This window comes from Zonotrichia albicollis, chromosome 3 (assembly GCF_047830755.1).
Source record: "Zonotrichia albicollis isolate bZonAlb1 chromosome 3, bZonAlb1.hap1, whole genome shotgun sequence".
Classification (NCBI taxonomy): Eukaryota; Metazoa; Chordata; class Aves; order Passeriformes; family Passerellidae; genus Zonotrichia; species Zonotrichia albicollis.
The window spans coordinates 23,931,255-23,947,111 of NC_133821.1; the positions used below are offsets into that span (position 1 = coordinate 23,931,255).

The following is a 15,857-nucleotide window of genomic DNA, read 5'->3' on the forward strand; positions in this document are numbered from 1 at the left end:
CTGTTGGAAGCCCTCACCCTTCAGCTTCCATGCTCAATATTTCCAAGTGTACCTGTTGGAACCCTCACCCTTCAGCTTCCAGGTTGCAGTGGATTGCACAGAGCACTTCCAAGCCACTCAGTTCCTCAGCAGGGCTGAGTGGCTCTGAGTCAGCAGAAGCTGCCTGAGACACTAAAGCTGCTCAGCGTTCAACGTGATGGAAGAAGTAGCAGGCAAAATCCTGTAACTCATCAGACAATGTAAGATATCATAAGTAATAAGCAGCAGTGGCAGTCTACAAAGTGGTTTATAAAGGGCTTGATGAGTAACTCAGCTGAGCCTCTGGATTACACACAAGAGGAATCATTTCATTTCTGTCATGCAGCAGCCCATCTGCAGTGTGCAAGGAACCATCCCTGCTTCTCACATCTCAAGGGCTTCAGATAAAAGGGTGAGAATCGCTGCCAAAGCCAGGAAACATGAGGCAAATTTTTCACTTGCTCCTGAAAGAGATGAGTGCCTCTGTATGCCAGATTTCTGTAATTGGGGAGCACTTGATGTGCACAGATGTGCAAAGCCTGACATGGACACACAACTGGGAAAAGTTCAAGAAGAGGGCCATGCTGGTTGATTGCTGCTCCCGAATTCAAAACCAGATTTGGCTAGAGCCACTGTCTTACATCCTACAAAACTGCACTGATTTCTGCCCTCTGCAATACTGCTGAAATTCAGGGGACAGAATACAGAATGCCTGCAAGGGGGACCCAGAGTGAAGCTGCACACTGTGAGGTGCAGGAGCTACAAGCACCCACTTCTCTGGTCCAATCACCACCTCCAGCATCAGCAGTCCTGCTTCCTCAGCAGAGCCTCCCTGGCTATCTGCCCAGGGGATCCTACTGCTTCAGCTCTCCTAATCTCCCTGAATTTTCCACCAGACTGTCTCCATTCTGCCTGCTCACAGAGGGTCCCTGAGTAACCTACTCTCTACTTTGAATTGCTTGAATAATTCAGAGACATGGAGAAGCCAGCAAAGAGCTTGCCTAATTCTCCTGAGAGATTTGAGTCAGCATCTTTGCATTTATCTGCAACAAGGAAGCCTCCTGCATGTGCAGCATGTGTGTTACATCCTAGGCACGTGCTTCCTTGCAGGTTTGCCTGAAAATGCACACAAGGCTGATGTGGCCAAAAGGCACTTGGCTCTTTGCAGAGCACTCAGACAGTCAGATTGATAGCGAGCATTCACCCAGGACTGACAGGACTTCAGCCCTGACACCTCTCTGAGACAGCGTGGGATGGAGTGGGCAGCTGAGCATGAGCCAGCTCATCCCCACGCTCCTTGTGAGTCCTGCTTGCTGTTACTGAGCTTCTGCTGGAGGGCAGGAAGGCTCTGCAGAAGGATCTGGACAGGCTGAGGGGTCAAGGCCAATGGTAGAAGGTTCAAAATCTCCTTCAGCACTACAGGCTGGGGGAAGAGTGGCTGCAAAACTGCCTGGCAGAAAAGGACCTGAGGGTGCTGGTTCACAGCAGCTGAACATGAGCCAGCAGTGTGCCCAGGTGGCCAGGACAGCCAATGGCAGCCTGGCCTGGATCAGGAATAGTGTGGCCAGCAGGGCAGGGATTCTTCCCCTGTGCTTGGCACTTGTAAGGCCTCACCTTGAGTGTCCAATCCTGGATCCCCCAATTCAGGACAGACACTGAGGACAATGGAGCTGCTGAAAGGTCTGGAGCACAAGTGCTGTGAGGAGCAGCTGAGGGAGCTGGGGGGGGAGTTTAGCTTGGAGAAAGGAGGCTCAGGGGAGACCTTATCACTTTCTACAAATCCCGGACAGGAGATTTGACCCAAGGTGAGGGTTGGCCTCTTCTCCCAGGCAGCTAGTGACAGGACAAGAGGAAATGGCCTCAAGATGTCAGATTGGACATCAGGAAGAATTTATTCACTGAAAGGGTGATCAGGCTGCCCAGGGAAGTGGTGGAGTCACCATCACTGGAAGTGTGAAGGTGGCACTCAGTGCTGTGGTTTAGCTGACATGGTGGTGTTTGGTCAAAGGCTGGACTTGATACCAGAGGTCTCTTTGGAAGAGAATGATGATACCAGGCGGTATCATTGAGTATCAGTGGTGTCATTGAGTATGATACCAGAGATAACATCTCTAGTATCATATCCAGTGATACCAGAGGTATCTGGGAAGAGGTCCCTTCCAATCTTAATGGTTCTGTGATTCTCAGCAACAATGCACTCCTGGGCTCTTGCCAGCGGAGTTGGGTTCATGCCAAATGGAAAGACATCAGGAGAAAACATCTTCAAAATGCTTCAGATCACTGCCTTGCACTTCAGCCCACTGTGCTGAGGGGGAGCCACCCCAGCCACCCTCCCTTCTGCATCCCTGTGTGCAGTGGCACCACTGCCACTGCCTGAGAAATGCCCTGGCTGGACTTTGGCACGGCTGGTGGGGGACCACTCAGGCATGGTGACAGTGGTCCTGGCTCACCCCAAGGACGGCCATTTCCTGAACTCATCCATCTCCCACAGCTTTCTGCTGCTTGGTGCAGCACAGACAGCACCCTCCAGCTCCCACAAGCTCCTCTGCCCCTGCTCAGGCTGCTGGCTGCAGATTCCAGCAGCAGCCCCAAATGCAGCTCTCCATCCTCTGACATTCCCAGGCAGCCCTGCTGTTCCAGCACCTCTTGCTCTGCCTGGTTTGGCACTACCAGAGCTGATTTTAAACCCTGGAGGGTTGGTTTTCACTGTGCCATAGAGCTGGGTGAGGCACAGTTGTGCAAGCCAGGCTGGCTGGGTGTGAGACCAGGAGCAAACCAGGCTGGCTTGGGGAGCAATCTGGTTTCCCAAAGCTTGGTGAGATAAGCACAGTCCAGCCTTCCCTCCTAATTCATAACCATGAAAAATCTGCGCTTTGCTGCCTTTGTCCATCTGCTCCAAAACAAAATCCACATCTCTGATGGCAAAAAACAGGGCAAGAACAGCTGCCCTTCACCCAAGAACACAAAAACTACCTAGGGAAGTGTGCAAACCCTGGTTTCTCCTGATCTACAGCTGGGGGATTGTCAGTAAGGAGATGGGAACAAGCCCCTTCTGGCTGAGAGACGGCTTCCAAGAGGCTGTGGTGAGGCAGAGTTTCTATTCTGAGCCACCATCTCATAAGGTCTCTAGCACACGGCTGCTTTCCCAGACCTTGCTTTAACTTCTCTGGAATGATGGGAGGGGAGGGGCAGCCACGGAGCCCTCCTTTCTGGGGGGCTGTTTTTGGCACCATGACAGCAGGCTTTCAGTTTCAAGGGGCACACAAATATGCCAGAGTGCTGTGGGCTTTGCTGTTAATCAGTTCAGTACACCTAATTCTGCAGCATCAAATGTGTCAGGCTTTCCAGTTCTCATTTCCTAATTTATTCTCCCAGGCTGAGATGGCTGATTTGTGCCTGTGCAGCTCCTCTACAAGGCAGATTCAGAGACTATCCCAGCTGGGTAGTAAACCAGGATAACAGTGCTTTACAGCAGAGGAATTAGCAAATGGAAAGGAAAGCAGAGCGAGGGAATGAGTGTGGATGAGAGCTGGCATGAGCCATCACATCTGCAGTGATTTATTTCCAATTTCACTTATGGAAACCTCCCTGGGTACAGACTGCCTTTCCCCACGTTGTCTTCATTATCACTCCACCTTGGGCTGGGTGATGTGGGCGTTTGATAGACTACCTGGAAGCCTTGTTTATTTCCCTGGTGTTACCCCGTGGTGGGATGAAACCTCTGCTTCAGAGAGCTGTGCCAGCCATGCCAGGCAAAGCCCTTGCTGTCCCCAGGGCAGGCCTGTGCTGCAGTGCCCTGAAGAACAACTGTGCCCCCCTTTGAGGCACACCCCAGTTCCTCACAAGCAGAGAGTCTGCACACCAGCCAGCACAGGATCTCTTGGTGTGGGAAGCAGAATCAAGCAGGGATTTCCCTGTCTCACACTGACAGAGACCACAAGCATCTCCCTTGCAGGTGGCAAGCTGCCGATGACTCCCAGACGTGCTGTGGCCTGGACCATGCTCAAGAAAGCATCTCATCACATTAACAGCATTATCACTTATCAATCAGCTTTTTTTCTCTCCTGCCTTCTTGGTCATCAAAGTGTTGAGAGCTGGTGTTGCTCCAAAGAATTGGGTTCCTTCTGCAAGAGGTTTGCACCCATGTCTTCTTCCCAAATTGCTTGTGTCCTCCATGTCCCCATGGGTTTGTGAGACCTAATCAGCCAGACCCAGCAGCACCTGCCATCCTGCATTTTGCACCCTGGACAGGACAAACTGCAGCAAAGCTAATAGAGGGCAGTGATTTCACAAGTGAAATGCTTCTTTGGAGCAATGGAAAAACACCTACTTCCCCTGTTAAACCAGGATTTGTCCATCTGCCTTCAGCTCTCGCACAAGGAATTATGGCTGCCTCATCGGCAGGATTTAGAGCTGCAGCCAGCTCAGGAAGATCACGAGGCTGTGTTTACTTCATGACAGATGTATGGCTTTATCACATCCTCTCCTTTGAACACATATCCCCTCCAGTACGTAGACCTAAGGTGTCTTCGGGCAGAACTCCGACAATACAAGAGAGAGAAGATCCTGGCTTTTTCCTGGCTTAAGCTCCCTGTCCAAGCACAGCAGGACTGGTGGTACCAGGCGTGCTGGAGAACGTGTTTCCTCACTTGTGCATGTACCATTTTGGGTCTAATTCATCCTGGCTGACAGCTACTAATTTGACAAGTACTTTAACCAGACATGTTTTTAGAGTGCTTCCCTTGCTCATGCGTGCTGGGCTACACGGTTGCACACTGTGATTGTGCATCTAAAATTATGGTAGCTGATAAACTGAAGGCAGAAAAGGCAGTTAGAGCTCAAGCAGAAGCCTGCCAAGTTTCTAATAAAATTCAAAACACAGCAATATTTAAGAGCATACACGAAGCCAGCGTTTGTCTGTGTTTCAGTCTGCCTTGAAATCCCCTGAGCAATCAGCCCACATGGAGGCAGCTTAAGGAATGGAAAAATCAGTCACTTCTATTTCTCATGTCTTTTTTAGTCTGCAAAGTACAATATGCAGTGGGAAAATAGGATCCAAACCACTTACTCTGCAACAAAAGCGATTTTGGTTGTTTTCAGCTTGAGAAAACCAATGATAGCACTTCCTAAGGCCAGTCATGTCAGAATTCCATATGGATGCCTGATCAATCACCTATCCTCAAATATGATGCTTCTTAGCAGAAACCCCAAGTCCCCAGATGATCCTTTAGTTCCATGGGCACTAAAGAAACTTGCTTACAAGTCTAAGTAACAAAAAAAAAAAAAAAAATCAATTCCTCCCACTATTACTACTGCAATTCTTAGCTATTTAGTGCCCCACTGCCAAGCACAGGTTTTTAGTCATTTCTTGTTAAATCTCCAGAAGGAAAGAGGCACTTGTGCTGCATCTGTGGTTGTGTCCTCCATCACCTACAGACCAGGTTTGGGAGATCTCAGCAGCCAAGGTTTCTGGTCCCCCCTAGTCCTACAGTGAAAACAGAGGAAACATCTCTCTGCTGCCAGAAATGCCCCTCAGAGGTCTTATCCAGGCCTAGATGGATAAGATGGATAGCTGGAGAAATCTTTATGAAAGCTTCCAATAAACAATGCCAATGGCCTTGGGTTGCAGGTGATATTTCCTGAGCTCTGACAATGTTAAGTTGCATGCTGGTGTTTGGCATAACCCCTTAAAATCACCAGCTTGTGCAATAAGATCATTTTTATAAATATCATAGGTGACATTTTAGCTGTTTGTTTTACCTACTGGAATTCCAGCTCGCATGGTATGAGTAGTGCTCCACAATGAGAAATACCTCTGTTTGTGAAAATTTTGGCTCTAAATTTCACATCTGAAGTATTAATTGCCCTTATGGTTGGAGCCTTTCCCAGTTTTCCTTTTGAATATAAGGGATCTCTGATCCTTAAACAAGGCAGCATGAATCACTACATTTGAGTGGAGGCCACTTGCAGCTCAGGCTTAAGGAAAATCACTTTATTTCCTCCAAATGTCCACAATTCTCATTAGAAGAATAATATTTACCATCAGACCTTCCCAAAAATGTCTTGCTAGAAGTTTTTTCCCCATTCAAAACTTATCTTGGAACTATTTTCTGAAAATGTCAAGCCCTCTCTATTCCTCAAACAAAATGTTTGAGTACCACATTTCCCCTGACTAATTTTTACAGTATTATGTTAGTGTTCTTTTTAATTCCTATTATTATTATTACTACTATACCTATTTCTCTGCCATCACTTTACATCCTCACTGTTGCTGAGTCCTAACCATTTCTCTGACTTTCAGCATTTCATTCATTTTTCAAAACTGTCAAAAACTGGAGGGGAAGAATGACTGTTGTCTTAATTATCTTTGCTAAACAGTTTTCTACTGAAATTATGAAATGCTACAAGTTACCATTGCTGTGGTTTTACTTTTCATTTGCCATATCAGAGATTTCTTCCCATAAACTCAGGGAATTCTGAGAATGATGGAGAGTAGAAAAAGACATATTTAAAGAAGAAAGTAAATGAAGAATTTCTTCCCAACCCCTCCCAGGGCCTTGACAGTCACATATGGTCCTATTTGAAAAGATTGAATAAGAGCCAGAAAAGAAAGAAAAGGCGATGATTCTAGGTTTTGGGCTGGTTTAGGGATTTTTTCTGGATTAATCCAGCATTTTCTTATTTCAATACTCTGAGGTTTTGTATTTTTTCAATTAAATTTCTTTTCTCCCTCTTCAATGAGAGACTATGCAATTCAAACTATGCAATAACTTTTCCTATTTAATATTTCACCAGCTCACCTGGCACTTTGCCTCCAAAAACAGGGCTCAGCACTGTTTATCTCTGGTTATGGGGATCACTGACTCCCCGCAGCCAAACCTGTGCTGTGCATTGTGTCTGAACACAGTTCTGGGATGGTTGTGAACAGCGAGCTGCCAGGCACAGGTGACTCATCCCCTGCCCTGGTGGCTGCCCAGGGGCACCCCAAGGCTGTGTCCTGGGGAAGGGCTGTCCCCAAGGGCTGTGTCAGGGCACCCCAAGGCTGTGTCCTGGGGAAGGGCTGTCCCCAAGGGCACTGCAGCCCCAGGAAGCCCAGCACAGGCAGTTTCCAGGTTACAAGGTATTTGTCTGCTGAGAGGGCACAAAGGCTCTGGGCCTTTATCAGCCTCAGTCAACACACACCATTAATAATCATTACTGCTGCACTGCATATTGCTTGGCACCCTCGGCCAGATTTAGCTCTGCTTTCTGCATCACAGCCCTACACATGCTCATTACCACACAGTTTACAAACAATGCAATTACTTGGGTGATTATTAAAGCTACAGATTATGGCAGAAAGGCTTTTTTTAATCTCTTGAACCATCAGAAAACCTCCGGGCACAAAAAACCCCACGGCCATAAACTGAAAACCAAACCTAACAATAAAGTGATTGTTACGGGGATTAAATTATTTTTCCCCCCATAACTGCTTGAGTGTTTACCTTTTTCCTGGTTACTGGTTATTAAGGATATCATATACTTGCCCTATCCATTCTGTCCCTGTATTCTGTGCTGAGAAGGGGAGCAGAGGAGTGTGAGCAGGTGGGTGCTGCTGAGCTGGGGAAAAGCAATTCAGGGCAAGTGACCAGCACAGACAGGGGCAGAGGGAATCACTGCCCCACAATTGCAAAGTTTCAGATATTTTCAGAGCACAACTAAGGCTGTCGGCTTTTAATTCTGAAGCATAACTCTTGGAATCCTTTAAACTGTCAGAATTAAGAGAAGAAAAAAAAAAAGCAAACCAAAACCTGGAATAAGGACAAAGCAAACAGAAATTAACATTCAGAGAACACTCCTGATACCTTTCGATTTCTCATTCTGGAGAGAAAGATAAATTCTAAAATCTTAAGCTCTCCTACTTGCAGCAAATCCTGCCTTTGCAGGGGAACACCATGGACCCACACTGTTTAGGACAATGACACCATGCTCCTGCTTCCCAGTATCCTGTTCATCCAGCCTGACCAGATGTGCCCTTGTTTGGGCCACCAAATCAGTGCTGATACATTTTTTGGAAAGCCTTGTGTCTCCCAGGTACACGGATCAGGACCTCCAAGCCATGAGCAGCTGCCCTGCACTTCCCTTGTAATGCACATCAAGGGACACAGAGTGACTGGGAGGCAGGGGCCAAGGAATATGAAAGATCTCAAGCAATTAAAAAAAAACCAAAAAAACCACCCAAAACAACAAAATAGCTGTGTCCCAAACCCATGAGGTTCCAGTCCAGTTTGAAATGCAGGGTGTGGAGCTGAAGGCAGCCTTTCAGCCCAGCGAATGCTAAAGCACATCAGAAACCCTGGGAAGGCCTGGTGGTTTCCCTCAGGAGACACCCGACTGAAGCCAGCAAGAGGAGCCTCTGAACAGGGCACAGCTGCTGTTCTCCCCCTCCCAGCAGACCCAGGTCCCACCTGTGGGCTGCTGAATTTCTGAGAGCTCACCCCAAAGGCCCTGGGCTGCCAGGGGAGCTGCTGCAATGCTGCAGGCTGCTCCCAGACCCCACTGCCTCCATTTCCCATCTGCAAGGGCAAGATTTGTGGGGGGTTTAGGTTTGTAGAAAGTCTGCAAAGCCCTGTGAATGGGATGGTGCTGGCATGGCGTTGGATGTGGAAGTGCTGCTCCATCACCTGAAGGAATAAGCTCCAGTGGGAGCTGGGAGGAGAGGTGACCCAGGCAAGCTGAAGGTGCTGGATGCCACAGGCAGCAGGGCAAAGATTTCCCCCACTGGCCTCAGACACCTATTTTTAAACTATTGCATATGTTTCCTTTCATTACCAGTCATACTCATTTGCTTTGAAGGGAGGTTACAAATAAGGAGAAAGCCCCTGGTTAATTGACTGGATGATTTATTGCATCCTCCCTCTCTTAGCAGCCACACAGGCTTAAAAGCTGCGTGAGGAATGGCTGCTCAGCTTTTGTTTGGGAATGAGCAGGGTGAAGGCTAACGTGGAGGAGATGGGAATGACCCCAGGCTCTGCCTGCCTGGTTTTTAACTGTAGACAGCTCTTTGGTGGGGAGGGGTCCCCAAAAAGGAGGCAGTCCCTGCACTGTGCTGCTCACAGGTCAAAATCTGTCACTCTGTTGGCAACGTGTCTGGCGTTTACTCTGCAGCATCAGAACTTGCCCTCACTTGGCACTTCTGAGAGATGTAAATACAGACAGGATAAGTAGACAGAGATTTTCTAAAATCTCATTTACAGGCACTTTTTCAATGCACAGAAGCACCCTTACTCTCTGCTAACCCAGAGGGCAATTTGTGATGTCCTTAAAGTCAGTTCCAGCAAGTAATTTAGCAAACAGCTTTCAGAAAGGCCAGAAAGCACCATGGAGAATTGGGCTTCCCTGGCAATGAGAGAGGGGGAGGAAAAAGGTAAAAAAAGTCTCGAGGAAAAAGGTAAAAAAAGTCTCAAGGAAAAGGAAAAAGAGTATAATGAGTAACATAATGGAATGGAGAAGGGACTAAAGAAGAGAAAGTGGAAACAAAGTTTAAAACAAGCTTAAAAAGCCATCCAGGGAACAGAAAATAAAACGAAACCCTGATCTCCAACAAGGTGCTCAAATGTCTTGGTTCTGGGTATGAACAGAGGAGCTTGGACAGAGAGGCCAGAGCAATGTTATTTGAAGCAGCTTGCTGGCTTTCCCTAGAGTTTAATAATAGCAACTGTATTTATACGACTAAAATGTTTTTGTTAAAAGGCTAAGTACTGGTATGTCATGCTAGTCACTTTAATTTAAAATAAATTCTAAAAGTTCTCACTGGAAAGGCTTGCAGCTAACTATAAATATATGCAATATGCTGATGGATTTTTTTTTTTAAAGCAAATTTATTCTTCTTCCGAGGCACTAAATTGCACAACTGTGCAGCATTTCTGTGGCACAAATTTCCAGGGGTCCCAGGAGTCAGGATTTCTAACTGATCTAGCTGCATTTTTGGTTTTTTTTTTAGCCCTACTGCATGTAGTGACAGCTCTGGCTGGTTTGATGTGGGTTTCTGATACATGAAGAGATTCAAAGAGATAGGTGAGAGGGAGAGATAAAGGGGAAAAATGAAAAAGGAAGAGTCCTGGGCAAGGTGACAGCACTTTTCATCCCTATTACTCTGAGCATTTGGATGACAAAAGTCCACATTTTACACTTCCTTCCATTGGGAACTCATTGCTGGTGGCCAACAGGGAGCAGAACCCAGGTGAATCCTTTGGCTGTCACAAAGTGAATTGTGCCAATCCCACCTCCTGTGCCCTGTGTGGCCACAGCAGCAGGCTGCCCTTGGCATTGGGCACTCCCATCTCCTTTGCAAGCCTCAGGATGCCCCTCAAGCCCCAGTTTCTGTAAACCAGCCCAGCCCTGGGCACCCTGCCAGCAAGGAGAAAGCAGCCAGGCAGGGTGAGGGCTGCAGAAGCAGTCCTGGTGAGCCCCTCAGCCAGCAGTCCAGCCCCAGTGAGCTCTCTGGTTCGTGGTGTCCATCCATCCATCCATCCATCCATCCATCCATCCATCCATCCATCCATCCATCCATCCTCCTGGGGCAGCCGGAGGACGCGCTCCATTCAGCAGCCTCTGCCAGCAGCAGTGCTTCCACTGCAGTTTGGTAAAGGATAATTATGGTGAATTCCTGAGAAGGGGCTGAAGTCAGCCTGCTACCAGATAGCAGGAAATATTTATAACAATCACTTCCAACTGCAGCCTTTCATCTGAAATCTAAACAGAAAGCTGAAATCCCAGGCCTGTAAGTTGATACCTTGGCTATATATGGTCAAAGAACTCCATGGGGGAGAAAAAGATGCAAAGTCCCCAGCACTCCTCACACACAGGGCTCCAAGAAGATCCATTAACCTCTGTAAAATTAGCAAGCCCGTTTCGTCAATTAGCTTTGAAGTATGATTGTCACGCTGTTGCATTAAGAGCTCTGCTCTAGCAGGGATGTCTCAGCATGTCACACTCACAGCCACGTGTACGGCAGGGAGCAGCATTCTCTGAGTGCTGAGACCTCGTGTGCCTGTGACAGCAGCTGGGAATTGAAAAGCAAAAGTTATGGGGTGACCCCCTGCTCTCCTGCAGGAAAGCACTGCCAGGCAGAGGCAGGGCGTTCTACAAGACACAGGAACAGAGGAATGGTTCTTTCTGGTATTCAGGCTGGCAAAAAATGAGAGCAAAACCAACTCCTGCATGAAAAGGGACCTAGAAAATCACAAGTCACTGAAATGCATTGCTTCAGACTTTACTAGTGTTTATGACTTATCCTTTCTGAAGGAGTTCTTCTGATAGCAAAAGTGCACATTTTACACTTTTTTTTTTTAAGAACTCCCACCACACCTCCTTCTGCAGCAGCAGGAAATGAACTGCAGAGCTTTACTCACATTGTGTCCCCCCTGGTGCAGAGCACAAGGTCCTTCTTTCCACCCTGGAGCATGGGTGGGATTGAGGCATTTCCTCATTGCCCTCCTCTGCTTTTACCTGAGCATTTGCTGACAGGGACAGGATGCCCAGAGAAGCTGTGGCTGCCCATCCCTGGGAGTGTTCAAGGCCTGGATGGGGCTCTGAGCTACCTGCTGTAGTGGAAGGAGACCCTGCCCACAGCAGGAGAGCAGGACTGAGGTGATCTTGAAGGTTCCTTCCAAGGTAAATCATTCTATGATTTTATGGTTCTATGATGTATGTTCAAAACCCGACAGGCCTGAAAAACAGCACTGCAGGCTTTTCTTACAGGAGGGAAGAACAGGTTCGTGGCCCCTGAAGAATCAACAGCTTTGACCCTGTGATTTTAAAAGCTTTTTCTTGCTGAGGCACTGCTGTTCAGCACAGAGATGGCACCGTGCTCAAAAGCAGGGAGCTGGCATTCCTGCTCTCAGCCTGCTGCATGAAGGCTTCTAACAGCTCACCCATGTTAATCTCAAACCAGTCAAGTGAGTTTGCCAACATGTCTAAGCCTTGAGCTGCAGCTCACAACACTTGGTCCTCATCAAGACATCAGCCTCTGCACTGGACATCTCATAGAGCATTCTGACAGGCATGTGCCCCTGGGGCAGCCTTTCCTTTTCATTGCAGCTGAATGCCTTCCCACTACTCGCAGCTGAATCTCAAGAACACAGCAGTGAACATCTCAATTAAAAAGCAGAGATTATAACCAAAAAGTCACGTTTCCTTTCTGAGATCTAACATACTGTCTCAACCTGCTTATTGTTATTAAGCAAACAGCAGCAATTCCATTTCTGCATATGTCCCTGCCATATGGGGTGTCAAAACCATGAGAACCACTTCTATTTCAATACCAACCTTCTTTGTTTCTCTTTCTGTAACTCACACTGCATCTCACAGGGTGTGATCATGAAACCACCAAACAACCAACCAAATTTTGGTCTGTCTCAGTGCCAAAGCAGCAGTAACACCAGCCAGCTGTGACACAGCAAAGGGTGAGTTCCCAGGGTGGAACAATGCCTGGACACAGAAAACCTCTTTGCAGTGAAGGCAAATAAAGATATGCAGGCTTGAGAAATACAGTTTGAAAGAGAACCCACCCCCAAGAGGGGGGTTGTGCTGGAAGTTATTATTTGTGCTAGTTTTTATTGTGTGGGCTGCATGAGAGGGCTCATCCAAGCAGTGCTGGTGCATTCCCACAGGAGCTGATCCTGCAGGCAGCACCAGGCTGGACGCACATGCACCACCGCACATCCCACTGCGGCCCGGGGCACCCGAGGGCACCGGGGTATCCTGATTTATATCCCAGGAAAACACAGCTCATTTGTTCATTTGTGGCCTCTGAGCACTGGGCCTGACACACAGACACCAGTCCTCTCTGCAGGGAGCCTGCAGGGCCAGGCCGGGAGCAGCGTTTCACCTATGTGGGGAGTCAGAGCACATTGTAAGGCAGGATGACCCATGGGCTGGAGCAGGGCATAAGCCTCCTAACCCTGGGATCATCACACAGAAGATGAGCAGAGGAAGCTGGAATGGCAGGACAGAGGGAAGAGCTTGAAATAGGGGCACTATGATGAAAGACAAGAGGTCTCTGTGGAAAGAAAGGGTTCTCCAGGCTCAGAGGAGGATTAGCTGTAGTGAGGAGAGACCGTGATGCCTGCTGCCTTATGTGAGAGCCCCTTTGCTGCCAACCCTCACTCCATGTGCCTCAGAAGCCTGGCCACCTCTGTCCCCCGTGCACACTGCTCCCTGCCTTGCGTGCCACAGCCCAACACGTGCTGCTCCAAACACTGCGCAGGGACAAATCTGAAAAGAAAGGCCCATCTGCCAGATATGCCCAAGCACCAGGCTGGAAAGGAAAAGGAGCTGTCCCCAAAAGAGCACAGTGATATTTGCATGCAGGCTCACTCTCCCCAGCTGCAGGAGCAGCCATCTCCACTCTTTCATGTGAATACGCGGCGTCCTCAGTAGAAATCTGGTACAAATATTTCTTGGATCTTCTCTCGACAATCTCAACAGATATAACCCAGGGGTTTAGCTACTGGGGAAAACTCTGCAGTCTTTTATACTCCTCTAGACTTCAGAGATGCACTGCCTTTGCAGCTGGGATTTTTGAGATTTCAGAAGAGCTCCTTTGCCGAAAGAGCGGCCGTGGAGCCTCCCGACAGGAGCAGTGGCCAGGGGATGAGCCCTCCTGCTCCCAGGCATTTTCAGCCCCAGCTGTGGCTCAGGTGCCTTCCCCCTACCAGGCTGCAGCCACCCTTACATCTCTTCGGGCAGAAAGGGGAATTATCCTCCCTTCACCTGGCAGGGGCTGCCCCCCAGGCCCCAGTGCCCACATCCCCAAGGCAAAGGCACACCGTGCACCCTGCCAGTACATTCCCCTTCCTCCTCTTGGCCCAGTCAGGGCTATTAACAGGATAATGAGAAGAAAGAAGTACAAGCCTGAAAAAAGCATCTCTGATGGGAGCATTTCAAAAGGCAGCCAGTTTCCAGAAGGCAAGAACTATTCTCCACGTCAATTATCTACAGAGATGCAAGAAACTGGATGACAATGAGAAATTAGATAATAAAAGCTCTGATTTAACTCATTAAATTATGGCTCCAGGTATGTGTAGTCCCAGTGCATGCCAAATTTTATTTATGCCTGCATTGCAACCACCACTGGAGAGCATTGCTACAAGGCACAGAGCGACTGAGGAAGAAATTGAAGGTAATTTTGTTCTGTAGCTCAAGAAATGTGAGCCATTTCCACTGTCACAGCACGCAAGCAAACCTCCACCTCCCTCTCAATGGAACCTGGAGCAATGTGACTGCACCCCCACAGCAGGACAATGGCCCAGGGCCCTCCCAGCATTGTAAATCTCTGCAGGTCACTCATCCTTAGTGTTGCAATGCAGGTTTCTGTCATCAGCCACTGAAGGAGGCAAAAAAGACATTTTCTTTCATACCAGGTGTTTACTCTAAAATACAAGCAAACAACACCTCTAAATCTACATGGTTTCTTCTCCTCCAGCTTTTTAAATGAAAAGCAGGCATGCTTCTGTGGAGTTTCCAATTTTCCTAACTCACTGAGGGGAGAAAATGCAGCAAGGTACTTGTGGGGAAAATCCTCAACCTAACATTTCCTCAGTTTCTGCTGTTGTAGGAATGACAACCAACAAACATATACAACCTCTGTCCCACAGGGAGGTAAGCCAAATTATCTTCAGAGGCCATCCCCAGCTGCTTTGGCATATGTAGCTATGTTGCATTTGCACTTTAGACAAATTTGAGATGAAGCCTTTCTCCACGGCCTTTTATACTATAAACTGATGGCCTCCATCTCAACTAAAACCAGCTGAGACATCCCACAGAACAATGAAGAAAACCCTGCTCAAATACTAAGGTCACCCAGGCTGCTTGGGCTCACCAGCAGGCAAAGAGGCCCTCAGAGGCCCACCTCACTCCCCCTGCAGCATGCCCACACCCCTGGGAGCATGGCCCCGAGGGAAGGGCTTCCCCTTGTGGTGCCTTCCAGCCTCCTCAGGGTTTAAACTCAGCCTGCTGGTGCCAGCTTTGTTACAGGTGTGACATAAACTGCTCTGTCCCAGATCCTGCTTTGCCTGCAGCAGATTCCCACCGCCCTGTTGCGTTAATGACACGCTGCTCTTTCTGTGCTGGCAGTCATTAGTGCAGTGGTGTTGGGGAGATAACTGCTGCCAAACCAAGGCCCCTGCTCACAATAGCTGGTGCAAAGAGAACATCATTTTACTTCATTTTTAATGACCCAAATGCAAGCCTAAAGCTACCAGCGTTCAAATGTTAGCTCAGCTCACCAGCTCTCCTCTAATTAGTCCATGAGCCTCAGCTCAGAAAGAAAGAAATGAATAAAACTTCTGCCACAAATCAAAGTGCCTGCACCCAGGCAGGGCTGGAGGGCAGGCACTGCTTCCCCATGGGGGTTGTAGGAGGCCACTGTCACGTTGATCCCCAGGTCCAAAACTGGCACAGGGCTCTGCCACTTCCACCTGCTCCTTTGCAGGATTTCCCACCACATAACTGGGGTGCTAGAGGCAAATCCTTACTTGCAAAGAGCTGTTGCACAAGCTGCCTGACAATCTATACCTTCCCAATGTATGGGCTTTCACAGAGAAGCTGAAGCGCTGAAGTGTTGTTGCTTCACCTTCTGTCGCAGTTGCTCTTAGCAGGGTTTCCCAAAACACTTGGCCTGAAATGTATCCCCCTGCTTCAGTTTCCCAAGTCAATGAAGGAGAGTTTGGGTCAAAGTGCAAAATGAATCTTCTGTGAAGGAAGAAATAACTAAAAAAAATAAATCTGACAATCTCAAACTTCAATTAATTTCTTTAGACTTCCAAATTGGTTTATTCAGGTTGCAGATTTCCCGA

The 15,857-nt window shown here is 48.1% G+C and overlaps 1 protein-coding gene and 1 long non-coding RNA gene across 11 annotated transcripts in view; both read right to left on the minus strand.

Moving 5' to 3' along the window:
• Positions 1–15,857, minus strand: part of SLC8A1 (solute carrier family 8 member A1) — a 132,637-nt gene that overhangs the window by 73,155 nt on the left and 43,625 nt on the right. The window lies entirely within an intron of this gene.
• Positions 1–15,857, minus strand: part of LOC141728481 (uncharacterized) — a 62,365-nt gene that overhangs the window by 32,540 nt on the left and 13,968 nt on the right. Inside the window, exon 1 of the long non-coding RNA XR_012579435.1 lies at positions 1–15,857. This exon is cut by the window's right edge and continues 13,968 nt beyond it. This is a non-coding gene — a long non-coding RNA (uncharacterized LOC141728481).